Source organism: Neopelma chrysocephalum, unplaced genomic scaffold (assembly GCF_003984885.1).
Source record: "Neopelma chrysocephalum unplaced genomic scaffold, ASM398488v2 Primary Assembly neopelma1_61b, whole genome shotgun sequence".
NCBI lineage: Eukaryota > Metazoa > Chordata > Aves > Passeriformes > Pipridae > Neopelma > Neopelma chrysocephalum.
The window spans coordinates 2,055,688-2,075,047 of record NW_020897717.1 but is presented as its reverse complement, the minus strand read 5'-3'; the positions used below and the strand labels follow the sequence as shown (position 1 = coordinate 2,075,047).

Genomic DNA, 19,360 nt, shown 5'->3' with positions numbered 1-19,360 from the left:
TTATTTTATATACTGAGAGTTAATACAGTTAATTTCACTTTCATGTGGACTTTTTTTTTTACTTAAACAGATTGAATTTCAATGATAAAACATTTAAAATGTACTGGAGCTGGATTTGAGGTTCAAATACTTCCAGTCCAGTTCTTAGGCCAAAAGGGAAGATGGCCTTCATTCAAAATGGCTACAACCCAAGGAAATAAGAGACAGAGAGAAAGAAAGGAAACAAGAAGGAGGAATGAGTAGGAAACATAAAACCAGTACTTTGTGGGATTTAAAACCACATTATGTCCCTTTTTTTGGGGAACGTTTGTCAAAGCATGAAAGCTGGATTTGATGCTGGGCAGCCATCAGCTCAATAATGATATCACTCAAAGCTCTAGAAAAGCTGAACAGAAAGGCATTTCTCACCTAGACTGGGCAGTACCTTTTTTAGTGACACAAAATTAAATTAATAAAGAGAAAAAGTAAGATTTTGGGGATGTAGAGGAGTAGTTCACTTGGATAGAGACCCACTAAAGGAGAACCTTTAACACCTACCAACATGCCTGCCTCTCTAAAGGAGAAACCTCAAGGCCTTAAGTACACAGAGAATCCCTGGTCTCCAGCATCTCTTGGCTTAAAGACAGTGTTGGAGATCAAGAGCTCCAAATTTGGTCCTCCCTTCAGGGATATTTGGACGCTCATGGGAGGATTCCATTCTACTTGTCCCAGGTCCACTGGCTGCTGGACTTACTGGTCATTGGGGAGTTTCACACTGACTTAAGGTTAGACAGCTGCTTTGTCTTGTAGAAGGCAAAAACCAACAAACCAACCCCCACAAGCTGGTAGGGTTGGTTTTTTGGGGGGAGTTGGGGTTTTCTTCTGGCTGTTGTTTTGTTTTCCTAAACACATAATGAATCATGCATAGCATTTCCAGCATTATGAAACACAGAATTCTGACATTATATGTTTACTGCAGGCAATAATTTGATTAATTCGGGTATAACAAATATGTTGCCAGAAAGGAGATTTTGTTTATTTTCTTATGTTTAGTTGGATAACTGTCTTGTTTTATCATTTTTTTATAATTTCAGCTACAGAGTTGAGTTACACTTTTAATTTTTACCTGTAGGTCACAGTCTCTCTTACTTAAAATGCTCTTGAAAGTATATCCTTCCCATAAGCATCCACCCCAGGCCTGTTTTTCACATTTAATGGCTTTTTTATGACTGAGAGATGCTAATAACATATAAAAGCATATTCTGACTTTTTAAAAGTTTATTTCTGCCTACAAACATATTCAGGCAATTAATAAAGAATTATTAAAAAATGAAATGCATTTACCATCCTCAAAGAATGAAATCAATCTTTATTTTTCACCACAGAATCCAACACTAACACATCACACATAGGCAAATAGGCTTCAACACTTCTACTGTTTGGAGATGTCTATTTTGACTGTCTAATTACAGCTCTGTTGCACTGATTGGTTCTTTAACAGCAATGGGTACTCAAGCAAAAGGACAGCCAGGTCTTGGCATTAACAGGCTCCATGAGAACCAAATCTTCAAATGGTACAAACTGGCAAAGCTCCACAGGAAATTTAAACTCTACTTTCCCTTGTTAAACTCAAAATGGAACCTTGGAAATTTCCAGAACAGATGAAAGCAGCAGTTATCTGACCTGTGACCAGCACCAAAAGTTTCAGAGGGTTATGCAAAGCCCTGCAAAAGTACAAAACCACAGACCAAACCCCGTAGATGGTCAAACACTTCCAAGCTCCCTGCCTCAAAAAACAGGCTGATTCTGTGATACATCTGACTTAATGTCCCTTTCAAGATAGCAATGGTATTTGCAAAAATTTTTTTTGCAGCTGTGAAGTTTTTCTTTTGCTCAATCAAACCAGCATTATCTTAATGGTTCTTCATGAGTCATCCAACAGGAAAAACTGAGAAGGCAGGAATTATATCTGGATGCCTTCACACACTCTAGAAAAAGCTCCACAATCTGAAGACTTTTTATTTTAATAACTTGCTCGCATACTCACCTCAAAAATTTAGGTTCCAAGGGTACAATCATTTTTATGTTATACCTTGCATTGTATGAATTTTAGTTAAATGCACCACTCTTATCTTGCTTCCTGTTCATATTCCCATTCCTTGTTTCTTTCCTTTTTCTTGCACACACCTACCTTTTCTTTTTACCCTCACTAATCATCTCCTCATTCCCCCTGACCCTTTTCACCTGTCACGTACAAATGCACTCTCCCTCATCCACCTCATCAATCATTCTCAGTCTCTAAACAGCATCAAATCCACTCAAGTCACAAAATGAAGTACAATACACTGCTGCCAGTATAATAAATTCCCTGTACATTATGATAACTGTGCTTCAAGTTCCTGAAGGTGATTTATAGAGATGTGTGTCACCATGTCCCCAAAAAGGCCACATTCCAGTTACCACCGGTGCTCCCAAGTGGCATAGCACAGCTGACAGCCTTATGCTCTGGATGAATTTATTTAAATCTTGTACAAGTAAACAGTGACTATGACACGCCATGGGGTCCCATCCAGCAGCCACTGGCAGGCCCCAGAGAAGGTTCATGTTCATGTGTAATGACTTAGAGGAAATAAGTGGTGGATTAACCAATGCTGAAGTACAACTCAAGCCACTTGACATGCCTGGGAGTTCAGAGGAAGAGGAAGCAGTGGAAAGACATCAGGGAGAATGTTGTCAGCAGTGCACTACAAGCTTTTGCAACAGAGAATCCTCTCCAGCATAACTATTACAGCTTCAAAAAATTAACTGAGTAGGACCACATTGCTAACACATGGCTTATATTGCATGAAAGCTACGCTTTTACATTAGCAACAGCCCCAAGAACCTTTACATTTCAGTTCCTGATGCCTATGCCAGGTCTTGTTGCTGAATAATGAGCAGGTTAGTCTGGTGGCTCACATGCAAGTTTGCCTCTGCCCACCAGAGACATTCTCATCGTAAGTACAGAGGCAGTGGTCCAAAAAGCTGCTTCAGAGATAACTTCAGTGAATGAATAAAGAAACCAAAAAAACCTAACAAAAACCAACAGAAAACCCCAAAACAATCTTCTTCAAATCTCAGTCTCTTTGTGAAGAGCTTCAGATAGAAGAGATAAACCTTCCCTATTTAATCACTGTGTCCACCTCCAGGGGACAGTATTGGATTGTTCCCCTACAGTTTTCCTTCCATTGCTTTGTTCGTTCCAGCTCACCAGCCTGACATGTAAGAGGTAGCCTGCTGGAAGAGTGTGCATTTCCAATACTGAGGAGGTCGATGAGGCATTCTGAAAGACTGCCTGCCTGAATTGTCAGTGGATGAGATCCATTAGACTGCACAAACTGCCTACACTATTGTACAAACTAGAGCAATGAGCAGTGCAAAAGTCTTTAATCAGTCAACAGCACTACCACCCACACGGCTAAGCACACCTCCGGATGTACATTGGTTAAAAGTTTCCACTTGGGCACCTGATACACATGCTGAGTCCACTGATAACCCATGAAGAAAAGGCAAAACAACCCAAAACCAAATCAGTCCTGCCCCTCAAGCTGTTTCATCTTGTGCTAACCCTTGGAATTAAAAGCAGCCTTTGTAAAGCACATAGAAAGAGCACACAGTGAGAAGCATGGGAGTAATTTTACATTTTATAAGAATTAGGTGGATTACAGCAAAACATCATTGAGTTTCCAGGTATTTGCATGCACATAGTATGTGTGTACGCCACTCCCACCTTACACACAGGAGACATATCACGTAGCATCTACCCATACCACAGTGTTTTATCATTACATTTGTGCATTATGAAACCACTTTGCACACGAGTTGCTAACACAGCCTGTTGGCATAGGAAGCAATGTTTACATTCCAGCTACTGCCACAGATATGACGGTAAAGCAGAGAAGCAGACAAACAAAAGGCTGCAATTCCCATTACACTCTTTTTTCCTCCTTGCTTTTTCAAAAAGTTGCAGCTTTAAAACCCCTTCAGTTCTAAGGTCCCAAATCTCTTGATCCTCAGTCATAACAGTACAAGACAGAAAGCACCTGATGTTTACATACTAGAAAATGTGTTTTTACTCTACCCTGCCAACACAGAAGTTACTCATTCTTAAGGCTTAGCAGCACAGTAAGACTTTCATCTGTCAAGGGCATTGCTTTTTGATAGAGAAATTTATCTCACAGAAAGTCAACTAATGGGCCCCCCTCTTACCCTCAAACACACCCCTCATTATACCGCTTATTTTTTTGCTTTTTAATCATTGGTTAATTGCTTCCTTGTTTCCTGGAGAACAGCTAAATCCTGTTCCTCTCCTACTCCTCAAAGCTGTCTGTGACTTGACAGCACATGAGTATACACAACCAGCAAGACATACTGTGGCAATCCCCTCTCACAGGCCACTTGAACCAGCATCTGCTGTTCATCTTTCTGTCCTTCACAGGCAAAACACATGCATGAGACAACAATCTGCTGGGCCAAATAGAAAGACTGAGGAAAAGCAGTACCTCTTTATGCAATAATACCCACAGATGTTTACAGAGAGAAAGAGATCAAGGCTTAGACATGCACTTTCACATGCAGGGCTACAATACAGGTAGAGCAAGAGGGACATTCCATGGATATGGGTGGGCATATGAGGACAATAATGCAAACAGCTGACTATCAGCACTGCTTTTTCTGTTAAGGTGGGCTGCATGTCCACGTCAGTGAATTGAAATGAGTCCAGTGAGGGGAACAGGGATGAAAACTGAATAGTCAGGCTCATGTCTAGTCTAAATCCCTGTTGCTGCAATTTAAGCCTATTACTTCCGGTCTTATCAACTCTAACATGGGGGGCAGATTTTTTCCTTCCTCTTGATAACAGTTTTTCAGGCTATTAAAGGCTGTTTTAATGTTCCTCCTCAGTCTTCTTTCTTGAGGCTAAACAAATCCAGCTCTTTCAGTCTTTTTAGAGGCCATGTCCAGCACTTCTGGCCTCTCCTCAGTCAAAGTACATCTTTCTTGATTTGCATTGTTCAAAAGTGGGTACAGTGTTCCAGCTGAGACCTTACCAGTGCTGACTGCAAAGATTACTTCATGTATCTTCCAGACTGCATTTCTGGTTACATATTCCATGTAGTCAATGACTTTTTTTTTTTTTTAATAAAACCCCTCAAAATCTGAATGACTTATGTTCACTCTTGATCCACTATAATCCCTAGTTTCTTCTCTGAAGAAGTGTACCTGGCTCCTTTCCATCCTGAGTTACCAGACTTGCTATTTAAAGGAGTTTTAACTGTCCCCATTGAATCAGATCCTTTTTCACACAATTTCTCCATCTTAATTTAAGCTTACCTTTTAACATATCCACAGTATGGATATGTGCCTAGTGACACACTCTAGAGAGATGTGCTGTTTACTGGGGGCTCATATTTGGGATGTCACTTAGAAACTACCAAGCCTCGTACAGTCCACTGACTTCTATCCACTGCTGTTGTTTCACATGGGCATCAGTGATACAGACAGCAGCAGTCCGAGAAGTCAAGAAAGGTAGTTAATATATGAAAACTGCCTCCTCCAAGCTCAGGAACAATGCATCCCAACAAAGAATATGTCAGGCAAAAAAGCCAGGAGGCCTACATGAATGGACAAGAATGCCCTGGACAAACAAACACAAAAAGGAAACCTACAGAGGGAAAATAAGGAAAATAAGTAGGTGATTGGTGACAGTCAACGTGGCTTCACTAAAGGCAAATCATGCCTGACTAATTTGGTGGCCTTCTTGTGATGGGGTTACAGTGCTGATGGATAAGGGGAGAGCAACTATCATGATCTACATGGACTTGTGTAAAGCATTTCACACTATCCCATGTGACATCCTTTTCTCTAAATGGAGAGATGTGGCTGTGACAGATTGACCACATGGTGGATAAGGAAGTCTCTAGATGGTCACACTTAAAGAGTTGTGGTCAATGGTTTGATGTCCAAGCAGACACCAGTGATGAGTGATGTCCCTCAGGGGTCAGTACTGGGCCCAGCAGTGTTTAATATCTTTGTCGGTGACATGGACAGTGGGAGTGAGTGCACCCTCAGCAAGTTTGCTGGTGACGCCAAGCTGTGTGGTGCAGTTGACATGCTGGAGAGGAAAAGCTGCTGTCCAGAGGGGCCTGGCCAGGCTTGGAAGGTGGGCCTGTGTGAACCTCAGGAAGTTCAACAAGGCCAAGATCAATGTCCTGCATGTGGGCTGGGGGAAGCACAAGCAAAAGTACAGGCTGGGTGGAGAACAGATTGAGATCAGCCCCGAGGAGAAGGGCTGGGGGTGTTCGTTGAGAAGAAGCTCAACATGATCTGACAATGTGTGCCTGCAGTCCAGAAGGCAAGTCCAGAAGAGGACCATGAAGATGATCAGAGGCTGCAGCACCTCTCCTATGAAGAAGTGCTGTTCATCAATCATGGGGTTGTTCATCCTGGAGAAGAAAAGGCTCCAGGAAGACCTTACAGCACCTTCTAGTACCTAAAGGGCGCTATAAGAGAGCTGAAGAGGGATTTTTACAAGGGCATGGAGTGATAGGATAAGGGGGAATGGCTTTAAACTGAAAGAGTGCATGTTTAGATTATACAAAAAGCTCTTCACTATGAGGGTGGTGAGGCTCTAGAATGTGCTACACAGTGAAGTTGTGGATATTGCACCCCTGGCAGGGTTCGAGACCAGGTTGGACGGGGCTCTGAGCAACCTGGTACAGTGGAAGGTGTTCCCTGCTCGTGGCAGAAGGGTTGGAACTAGATGATCTTTAAGGTCCCTCCAACACAAACCATTCTATGATTCCATGATCTGGAAAGTTAATAGGTGTGCTCTGTATTTCACCATGCAGTCAATTAAATGAAAATACCAAACAGAACTGAAGTTGTTAAACCTTTGCTTGATACATTTTTTCACTGGACAGGTCACAAGTCCTCTAGGACAAATACCGCATTTACCTCCACATTCTGATTACACACACTGTACCAAATACCTCTCTCAAACAGACCTTCTATTATCAGCATATATAACACTAAATAACAATAAAATCTGCTGTTTCAGCACAGTGCCCATTTTCCGCCCCTCATTTCCTTTCCTTCCCCTCCCCTCATTTCCCTCCTCCCTTCCCCCTCCCTGTGCCAGGGTTTGTTTTTCATGCCAAGGTCTTTTAGATGAGACCCTGTATGGGAGGGTAGTTGTGGGAAAGGTTATTAGGAAACTGCCGTCAAAACTGCTACCTTTCCGGCTTCCCCACCCTCTCCCTCCCTACAAAGTGTCCTCTGTTCTGTTTTAATACTAATGAGTTCAGAGAAGCTTCCTAGGCTAGAGCAATTTACAGTTTGGACTGTGCCAAAGCACACAGGCACACACCTCTCTGATCACTTCCTGCCCAAACACAGTCCTGCTGGCTCAACCCTCAAAATGTGGGTTGGGGATTGCTGCTGCGTCCCTGTGCCAAAGGCAGGCTGAATTTTCAGGGGCGTCAGTGCTACCTACTCCTCTCCTCCCAGCTTTATCCTCTTGTGTGCATCCTATTTGCCATGTGCCCCTACGGAGGAAAACAAGGGTAAGTCAGAGCTTGGCTGACCTTTAAATCTCTGATAAAATATTACGTAAAAGGGCAGGAGGAACTGGGAGGTTGGTTAAGAATTTAATGAGCAAAATTAACTTCTTGTTGAGCTTTGATTGTGCAGCTAAGACACACATGCTCAAGCTTACACACAGGGTAAACTCAAAGGAACTCCAAAAAATCAACAAAATTTCTGGTGGAAGTTCAGGTTTACACAGATAAAAGTGAAACCAGAAGCTAGTTTTTGTTCTTCTCTTGCTCTCTGAATTAGTATTCCAAATTTGGTAGTGCAAATCAGAAATCAGGACGTCCCTAACTCCATTAAACTGAGCAGACTTATTCTGGATTTACACCAATGCAAAATATTGATTAAATTGTCCCTTTTGAATTGTCAGCTAGAACGCCTATAACACTGGCTCATTCTACAATCTACAGCACAGATTTCAGACATAGAATACATTGAGAAGTCTATCAGTCCCCTTTTTGCTAGTTATTAACTTCTACTTCAATAAATGGAAATTATCTGTATTTACAGTCCAGACCAGCTAGAACATCATCCACATACTGGCTTCTGTTATCTCCTCTGGGTTGAAGTGGAGGGCAATTCCACAATTCTCTTCTCTCATACAAACTGAGTATTTAAATAGTCAAACAGTGAATTGAAAGCATGACAGTATATTTGGTTATTCACTCACACCCTGTCCTGTCTCATTGCTCAAATATTCTGATAATCAGAACAGAAACTACTGCACTGACATCACTGGGCTTAAGAAAACACCAGCCAAGATGTCTTTCTCTAAATGTTTCTACTAAAGAAGTTACCAGAAACTTTCACAAAATACAGCAAAAAGAATAAGAGAAGAATGAGCTTGTGCCTTGCATCAACTCCTAACAACAAATTATAACTGCATTTACTATCTGGTTAAGCATTTGCAATCCAAAAGCTCTCCCTCATCATTAATGTAGAAGCCAACAACTTCACACCAACCAACCAACTCATGCAGCTGTTGCTCTTTATCCAAGATGTAATGCTGAAACATAGCCACTAAAGCAATCCCAATGGATTTTCCATGACTCAGGGATCTCCCTGGACACCTTCCAAACTGGGAAACTGCAATCTGCTTTCCTCTTGTAATTTCCTTTGGAGAAATTATTCTTCAAACCTCCACCTAGCAAACCATTGCATAATATTGTTGTGCACACTGCTCTTTTCAAAAGGTGGTTATTGTGGGCAGCCTTTCCCTTTATGTGGTCAAAAAATGATGGGAAACTGCAAAATTAAAAGACGTCCTTAAGTGCCTTTAATGTAGAAGTGCACAGAATATACAGATGTTGACTAGGGCCTTTTTGCATACACCACTGCGTCAACATGTGAAAGAAAGGGAAGTCTGCTCAGGAAGGCAGTAGAGTCTTGCATCAGATCCTCTCTAATAAAAAAACAAGTAGAAAAGACCAGGAGGCAGTAATAGAGATTTGCTCCCAAGCTCTTCAAATACAACACATTTGACACTGGAAGACTCCTGTACTGCCTGTAACCTACATGTGCTGCATCTTTTCAGCACCTTTTCAATCTGGCTCCAATTCTGTATTAAAACTGGGTTAAGAAGCATTACTGTTTCTCACAAGGCAAACAAATACACAAATGCATGAATTTAGTTGTGTAAGTTTACAGGAATAGCTAGGAAAAAGATGATGTTCTTGAAAAGTTTTCCTCCCAGAAAGCTTATAGACTTTTCATTTACAGAAAACAAGGTAGCTAGCATTAAAAGCTTTGGGTCAGCGCTGTTTCTGTGCCAGGTGGAAGGCATCTGTCTGTACTACTTCAGGATAAAACATCAAAGCTAGAGCAGCTGTGGAGGCAGTCTGGTGTGATGAGTGACAGAAAAAGCACCTTCTGACACTTGCTTTCCATGTGCTGCTCCCACCTCATGCTGAAGGATGAACACAAGGACCTCTCCTGTAAATGACACCAAAATCTGCCCCTTACATAGTGTGGAGCAAGATGCCAGGAAACTGCTGATCTGAAAACCTTGTACCTTAAAAAGGTGCTACTCCGTCCAACCAGCCTCCCCTGTGGCACCTTGTGCTCCCCACTTTGGAGCCTTGCACACCAGGCAAATGATAAAAAAAGGCTATTTCCCTCCAGTACTGGAAGAGCAATCCCAAATTACCTTAACAGGTCCCCTGAATAATAAACAACAAACCCTGAATGCTGTTTGAAGATAGAATCCACCAATAGAAAGGCACAAAGGTATGACATAGTCATACACCCTTTCCCCACACTCTTCTTCAGCCTATATGATATACCATCTGAGCAATTATTATATCTGATATAAATTGTTACTAGGTGAGCAACTACAGAAAATAATCTGAGTCAACATATTAAACAGATGATTGTTATTTTCTTCTCCATTCAATTACCTTATTTTTTAACAGTTGCTCTTAAAGCCCCACTAAACTCTACCCCCCTAAGGATAACTCCTGTCCTGCAAAACACTTATGTCCCATCCTCTTTCCCAGCCTTTTCTCTTCACTGGAAAATTTCACTGCTTCCCCAGCTTCAGGTGGGAAATTATTATAAGTTATATAAGTGATTATAAATTTTATAAGGTCTTCATCAGCTAGATGGACCTGGCTTTCCCTTTCTTGCTGTCATCAGGCTAAATATCAAAACATATCTCCTGCAAAATCTTAGATCTGGCCCTTCCTCTATGAGCTCCAGAAGAAACAATCATCTGTCATTCAACCTCCCCCAACTACCATGCAAGCTCATTCTCTCCAAAAGCACTGCCAAAAGATCATTTTGGTCTAGCATTTGTCCCATATCATATCCATCTTTGCCATCTGTCTTCACTGTCCCTTCAGCACCACAGCTGCTTCATTTGCTGTGTCTTTTTCTTCAGCACTTTGGAAAACACTGTTCCTCCTTATCACAATCTCCTGTTCAGTTACAATCTGGCCAACATGGTCTTTGTAAGATGTAGTACTTTCCTCTGTCATTTCTCACAGGTGTATCTCCAGTTGGCATGTTTTCATCCCAAATTACCTTTCTTATCTGATTTATAATAGTCTCCCACCCCTCCTCAGCAGGCCAAATCTAGATTCAAATATCCTCTCTAGAAGATGAGGAATGAGGTCCTAATAGATTTTTAAGCCATCAAATATTGCTCTGAAAAACATAAGGCACTAATACAGAGAAGTAAAGGAAGGATGGAAATTGCAGAAGGACAGAAATCATACTCAGACAAGCCATTCCAAAGTGCTGGAGCAATAGGACATCCCTGTACTACTGCTGCTGACACTATTTCTACTGGAGAGGGCCCACTCTGTTACTCTAAGTCAGCAGGCAAAGTGGCAGGAAATATATGAGAATGCTGGTTCAATTCTAAGAGGAGGGTAGGAAATTGTCTACTCTGTATCCAAGTGTAGCTGGAAAAGCTCCAGAAAGCTGAAATAAAGATAAATTAATTTGATCCTTCCAGCTAGCAAGTATGACTCCTACTATCAATATCATCTCAGTGTTTTATCACTTCAGCAGCCTTCAGGCTCAATCCAGAAAGTTGCTGACTCTTTGTTATAGTCATAATGGAACACAAAAAACATTCAAATATTAATTACATCTTACTAAGGAAAAAGGCCACAGTAGAGCCTTATGTTATTTTTTTATTTTTTATATCATGCTGCCTAACACCTGCAGTTATGCCAAAACACAATAGTATTATCTAATCATCTGATAAGGTATTAGAACACATGGACACAAAATTTCTGAACTAAACGTACCCACCCAATCCATGACTTAAGGGACAGGATATCATGACAGCTCCCAAGCGTTCAATAAGTGCCAACCTAGCACTTCCTTTCTCTAGTGGCAGATCTGTTCTTTCCCCTCCTTTTACATCCCAAGCTAGATATCTGTGATGTTCCCAAAATCCAGTACTTCTCTTCTTTTGCCCTAGATGTACTACATGCATTTCCTCAATCATGGAACATCAGGATTACTCTGGTAAAAACATGTAGTCCTGTGAGTTCTTTCTCAGGTGTTTCACGTCTAGCGTAAGTAAATGATACTCAGAATACACTCTAACATTCCCTTCAAGTATTCCAACCACAACCACAACCTTTCCCACTTTTCAGAAAGGCAGTCAGCGTGCTGCTCTGCTTGGGATATTCAGAAGCCAACAATCACCACAGAGACAGAAAATATCACACAGGCCAAATTTCAGTCAATGGTGAATGATATAGTTCCACTACTCTCTTCAGTGGAACTCGACTGCTTTTCATTGGGTAACTATCTATCCATAAGTTTTATAGTAAAGGAACAAGATCTAAAAAAACAATGTATTCCTGCACAAAAGCATTAAAACTACACAGGTACTTTGGTAACACCCCCAGCTTCTTCCCATGCAAAATCTTGCACGTAAGACCAGGTGTGGATTTACATTTGTTTACATAACCTTATTGATTCTCAGACATGGAGTGTGAGACCTGGCTGCCATCTTATGCTCCTTACACAGCATCTGTGTCTCACACATTTGCAGCATAGGGACTGCTCCTTCTTACACAGCTGGTCAGGGAGCTGGGAGCTGCCAACCAGCTGCATCTGCTGGAAGGGAGCCTGGAGTGAGAAAGTGCTGGTGCTGCACTCAGTGCCATAAGCCTGTCCCTATCACAGCACTCCATATGTAGCTGAGCACCTGAAAGGGGAAGCTGTCTCTGCAACGAAGCCTAAACTGCAGCACCTCTTATGTATTGGGACTTGAATAACTACAGAAAACTGCTTTTGGTGATATGTGCATTAAAATCGGGGACTTGTACACATGTATTGCACATGGGACACATGCAAAGCAGACCCAACATTATGAAAAAGTCTCTCTGTAGAGCAGGAAGAAAAAAAGTATCTTCTGTGCGGAAAACTAAAAAGAAAAGAGGTATCTGGGTATGTAGAATCTGGGACCGAAGAACTGTGCTGGACATAAAGGAACTCTGTACATAACTAGACAGACTATGATACCATGAAGAGCTTTTGCCTCCCAAGCCTCAGTACCCTAAGTGCTTCAGAAATCTAGTTATTTTGCCATTATTATAATAGAATGCAACTGCATCTGAGTGCATGAAAAATTTTAACCTGACAACTATAATCTAATCTGAGAGAAAAGAAACTTTTTGTGGCCTGGCCACCATCAGTGAGGAGAGTGATTTTCTGCCTCAAAGCTTTGCTTTTTTTCTGCCTTCAGAGACAGTATCTTCTGCTTAGAGGGTCATGTTAAGGGTTCTTCCTGGATATGAGCCTCTGGTCATGAAAATTCTGTCTTGGTCTCATCAGCAGCATTTTCTTACAGCCTCCACTTGTTTATTCTCATTAAGTGCAAGAAAGGAAGTAATAACTGGGGTGGGGAGTCTCCATTGAGCTAAGGCCAGCAAAGCCTCCTAGTCTGCTCAAGTCAGAGCTCATCACATACAAATAAAAATGAAGGACTTCTCCAGATGTTGACTGCATTTGGCTCTATACTTCCTGACTGATTAGGCAGATTATTTCATTACAAAAGAGCACAGAGAGGATGAGGATGGGCATAGGAGATTAAAAAACTTCCTCTTATGGGCAAAACAGAATAGAGGTACTTTTAAGTTATGGTTGCAGAGAAATTTGCAATGACCAACAACTCTAAGCCACAGGCCTGTCAGAGGTGTAGTCTGAAACCATGATTTACATGCAGGGCAAGTGACACAGAAAATAAATCCCTATATTCAAAAGAATCCAGCAAAAGGATAGAATGACTCAAAAGACTTAACATTTGAAACTGAAATACTCAAATATTGATAACACACCTGAATTTAAATGTGAGTTAATACAGTTTTCAATACACACAACACATGTTTGGGGGTTGAAGCGAGGACCTAAAATGCATGTCTTTCTAAGCCACAACCTTTCAATGAGAAACTAAGGACTTAAATAAGCTTCAGACCTGGAGGATACTTTTCTGAGAATGTGGTGCTCCACACTGGGAGCCAAGAGACAGAATAGGCAGTTCTGCATGTCTGCTTCCCAGGAACTGAAAATAGGGAATTTTGTTCTCCAAGCTCATCAACAAACACAGAGAAACACAGCTGATGCCCTCTTGTGCCTCCATACATTGACATATATTGTCTATAATCACATGAAAGACCACAATGGAAGCATTTCTTGTACTTTATACCACATAAATACTCTTGCAGGTTTCAGAGCCAAAAAGGGGCCTCACGAACACTGCCACAGCTAGGACTTGGCAAGCTTGAGAGGGACTGGTGATATATGGGAGTACTTATTCAATGTGGTGAAGCTTAGTTTTCATCTGAGGTTTATGTTGTATCCATTACATTAAATGGTCTGCAAGGGAGAACTAAGCATGAAGGGAACTTGCTACTTCCAAGTCAGCTGTTTTCAGTGGGAACTACTACTACAGTTATTTAGGTTTGGATCTCATCTTCCTGTGGCTCTTGAAGGTATGTTATCTAGTGTTTGCCAAACTGATACCTAGCTCAGAAATTGTTTTGCTTCCTTTGACGAAATAAATAAATGAATTCCCAGATACTTCTATGCTTTACCTAACTTTCTTTCAACAAAAAACTCTTCCTTTCTTTTCTCATCAACTTTTCCTCCTCTGGGAAATGAGACTATAATCACTGAATTTTATTCTCTGTTAAGGTAAAGAAGGAACAGATGTAGAGAAATTTCACAGACTAAGCAAAGAGCAGAATTTTCCCAAACTTTACGTTATTGGTCACTTCATCCAATGCTACTAGAAACATGTCCATGGTGACCCCACTGCTCCTTTGTTTCTGTCCTGAGAGAACTAGCATAGATTCCAGTCACTTGGGTGGCTCGTGTACTCAGTACACTAACCAGCTCCTTTCAGCATTTTGGCATTAAAGCACTAGCCTGGAGTTGCTAAAATACTACCAACTACTACCCTGGTGTGTTGAGAAATCAAGGGAGTACAACAAAATATAAAACAGCAGCAAATATCACACTAATTCCATAGTTCTATTTCAGGACAAGATGAAGACACTGATTTACTTAGAAAGATTAGCAGAAATGTGCAGAAAAATTGAGACCCATGTGGTAGGATAGGACAAAGGAAAAACACAAGATCAAAAGGTACAGTAAAGCATCTAGCATCTTGCTCTACACATCCTCCTTCTTCAGGTGACCTAAGAGAGTCATGGTTACAGAAATTATCAGACTACTCAGAGGTTACCAAGTTGCTCCCTCTGCTGCTTGGACTCCACTGCCACATCTTCTCATATTTATCATCTTCATGGGAGTTTCTCTGTACAGCTCTTATTCCAAGAAGACTGAAGGAGAAAGAATGATATTTTCTCTCTTCTCTTTACTAGCACAGTCACTGGCATTCTGTCCAGCTAGATTACTGAGCTAGGTCATCTTTAATTGAGAAATCAAGCCAAATTTGATGTTGTGGCAGCCATTAATAAATACAATGGGATCAGAAGTGACAAGGGGAGAGACTATGTGTAATTTATGGTTGTGTCAGTAAGGGACATAGTTCCATGTTTTTGTGTTGGCTGTTATAGAGCACTGCAGACAGAAACCAAAGTTAAGGTTTCAATCATGGTTCCCAGCATAGGCTGAGGGAAGGACAAAGGTCTTGATTCAGCACTTTCTTCCATCTTCATTTCATTGCACTCAGGCAATACTACAAGAGAAAATATGGGTTTGATTTCCAGTGGCCTTATTGTTCAGGAATACATTGTAGTTCCATATATCTTCTCTAGAAAAGCTGAGGCTTTGCAGCAGGACCAGAAAACTAGATCGCTTCAAGAGAGAGAGGGAGAGAGAGAAGAATGTATGCTGCCTCACCTGAGCAGCAACCTACCTCTTTCAGAAACTAAAGAATGACAGGACCTCATATAGAACTGTCATTTCAACAGAAAAAAAGCTAAAAGGCAGGCCAAAAGAGATGCTGGATAATTCTAAATTTTTCAAATATAGATAGTTCATAAGTACTTAAGCTGCTCTTCAACAGTAAATAATGTACCTTAATAGGTATTTGTGGTGTCATAAGATCTAAAGTTTTGTTCTGGAAAAGCCTGTGAGGATGGTAAGTAGTAATATGGTTGAAAAGCTTTTATGAATCTATAAAGTCAGCAAAACTCCTTCTTTAGGGACTCTGAGGGGGTGAAAAAAAAAAGAAGGAAAAAAACCCCAAACTAAAAATTGAAGAGATTCAAATGGAACATAAAAGAAACAAACTGTGACAGGAAATTCCAGTCAATGTCCCACCTGAGCTAAATACCAGAATGCTTCTTACAAGACCACAAAGGCATAACAGTAAGCGTTTCTCAAATCTTTCCCAGTATAAGCTTGGAGCATATAATCATACAATCAACTTCAAAAATGTCAACTCAAAAGACAACTCCACTTCTTCCCCAAGGACCTTCCATCTTAGAATAGACAATCTTGAACTCCACCTTCTCAAATACCATTACCATCTCATGGTCACTAACAAAAGAAACAGAGAAATAATAAAAGCACAAGCTCTTACACTGCTCTTTCCTCTGTGCTAGCATTCTTTACATTTCTCTGTATTTCCTGAGTTGCCACCATTTAAATCACCCTTCTTGGCATGGTTTGAGTTCCTATCTGGGATTATGTTGGTGGTATAAGAGAGATCTAGATGGCAAAATCTTTAGTGTCAAGCAGCATACCACCTTTAACCAACAAGAAGATTCCAGGATTCTAATACTGTGACAAGAACACACTGCTCCTAACAAATATGAACAAGGAGATGGAGAAGCTGTTCCATGAAAAATAATTATTTTCCCTTGCCTTGGAATAGTTCTTCCAGATTCTTCTATAGTTCCTGTTCAGTCAATAAATCTGTGCAAGGAAAAACATGTGTGCTTAGCACAGACATTTTTGCCATCAGGCACAAAACTGGTTTAGGGTCTGACAATAGACCACCAACTGCAACAGCACTTTACTACCTGGTAGTATACACAGTGCCAGCTGAGAAGAGAGACTGAGGAAGGAAGCAGAAATGAAGCTGTGATGCCTTGATGGTCAGGTAGGGCCAGTTTTACAATTTGTAAGATACAGGACCAGTCCACGCCCCCTAATTTCTAGAGCTTGTCTTTTTTGCCTGTTCATTGAAGGGGAGACACTAAAGCCAGTTGTTCTGTCCTCTTTCACGAAAGTGGCTCTTTGAGGGGCAAAGTTTGGGGTCACAAATATTTTTGTTTGCTTTGTGTTATGTGCACCTAAACTCCTGATAAGGACTTACCTGTACTGTTACCATTGCATTAATCCCAAGTCAATCCCTGCCAGCACAGAGCTACTACATCTTCTCCTCTCTCAGCCCCCAAAAAATCAGACCAAATCATCCTGAGCTCATACATGTATACCTGCCTCAGTCTGGAGACTACACAAGTTTGAAAGCTATGAATGGGTCATGTGAGTCCATCACAAATAAGGGATCCCAACACATTCTTAAATCATCCTCTTGAAAAATGGACATCTCCAAATTCAGTTTTCATGGTACTAATTTAAGTACCACAAGAACAGGAAGAGACATGCTTCTGGTTCTCAAAATGTCAGTTTTCCTCAGAAAGTCAGGTAGAAACATACTGATTGTTTACTGGATTGGAAAATGCATCACAAGGAAGGCTTCTCCAGCACAGCTAGGCTTAGCTTTTCTTGTCATTAACTCTTACATGGGAAAATGCCCCAGATTTTAACTGCAACGAGGGAAAAAAATAAGGCTTTTAAAAATTCATTCAAGCACATCAGTGTTTCATTATACCCTTTGTAGAGCAGATGGCAAGATGAGGCTATACCCCCTGGGCCTGCTTCAGGGAGCCAACACAAATGCTTCTCTCACTACAGATCTCAGATGATGATGGTGTCATCATTTCACTTGGGGATTTGGGTCAAAAGGCTTTACACTCAAATCTGGTTTTTATATAGTACAAGTGCACCCAGACTGGGCCCTAACGGATAAGCAGCAGGGAGCTAGTACACAGCACAGAGCTCTCTCAGGCACTTCCAGGTCGCTGATTTACACTGGTGCATTTACAGGCTGAATCTTTCTAATCCAATTAGAATCTCATCTGAGCTGTCAATACAGATGTAGCCTGTTTTATTTTAGTGACTCATAGAACATGCATTAATCTGGACCTATGGACAAACTAGCCCTTCTAGGCAAACTCTGCATTCTGCCAGCCCAGTTTCTAGCCCAGGTTTTCTCTTATAAAGCCCTTAACTGCTCTTATGTTACCTTTCTAATCAGGAACTCCTATGGACATGCATCACCATCCTATCTGACTGCTTTATAAAAATGTGTAATGTACACCATTAACCTTCTGAAAAACAGCACTTTTCTTTCCCAGCTCCCTTCTCATGCAATGATGGCTAGGGTACTATCATTAAGTATAAGAACTGAATATGATCTGTTTTCATTTCAATGGCTTCATTTGTTTGAAATGCATATGCCAGTTATAAGCTGTCAGCACATTTAATAAGTTATAGCATAGACCAACAACTCTCAAACTACTGGGGCCAAAAATTTTTACAGATCATCACATATACTTGTCATTAAATTTTGCACCAGAAACATTATAAATTATACTGTTTAATAGACTTCCATAAGGCAGCTGTGAGATGTTTTGCCACAAGCACATGGAACACCAGTATTTGCCAGACATAAAACTAAAAGTACCATTAATACCACCACAAACTCTCAAACTCCTCATAAAACTGATACCCTTCTCAGTAAGCAAAAGCCCAGTAGCAACTCAAACAGGCCTTTCACTATGACCCGAAGGTAAACAAGTTCCGGTTTTAGCCAGTCAGGTTCAGGAGCAAAGCACATCTGTTGGTGACATCTTCAGGAAGGCTGAGTTGAATGCTTCAACGGATCTTTGAGATCACGGAGAGACGTGAACTTTGATACAGCAGTTCAAGCTTTGCATGTGAAAACCAATACTTAAGCAGCGTCCAGAAATAAATTGTCAGCAGTGCAGATTACAGATTACACTCTGACTCATGAGAGATATCTGTCACCACGCAGAATTCTCCACAGTCAGACAGCTGCATTTTCTGAGAGGAATTCAAGTAGTCTCACATAAAAGGCAAACTGACTTAAATATAGACCAGAATTCTGCGAAATATTTCCATAAGAGAAGATTCCTCATCTGCTAATTAGTTTGAAGCAAGTAGACTCTCTTCTGCTGCACATATTATTCTTCCTGAAACAGCTGCAAATCCTATTGACTCCTTTCTACACCCCTGCCATAGAATACTGAAAATGCTAATGGGTGATAGGGAAGGTGAAAACAGTTAATGGAAAAGAAATCCATACCAATTTACTAAGTAGACAGAAAGCAACTTTTGACTGATGAAGTCCTTGAGCTGAAAATTTTTAGAGGGTTGGAGAGTATCCTGGAAAAGACCACCCCATGGCCACGTCTTATATTCTTCACTAGGCATCTGCTTTGGACCCCATCTTGAAACAGGAGCCTGGGCTAGGTTGCCAGACCACTGATCTGACAAACTACAGCTGTCCCCATATTTGGTATGGCATACTATAGTTGCCCATATATAAACCTCCACTTCCATACCAAAATTATATGGTTATTTTCATTGCTACAGCATTTTGAAGCTATGGTCATGGATAAGAATTTAATGGGCTAATGTTATAGTGTAATGTAGAAAGACTACCTGCAAATTCCTCTAATTCTGAGATCCAGTATTTTCTGTTCTATTCCTCATCTCAGGCATGTAT

At 40.9% G+C, this 19,360-nt stretch overlaps 1 protein-coding gene across 4 annotated transcripts in view; it reads right to left on the bottom strand.

The window, feature by feature from the left end:
- DAAM2 (dishevelled associated activator of morphogenesis 2) overlaps positions 1-19,360 on the bottom strand; it is a 221,977-nt gene that overhangs the window by 100,903 nt on the left and 101,714 nt on the right. The gene's annotated exons all lie outside the window — the stretch shown is intronic.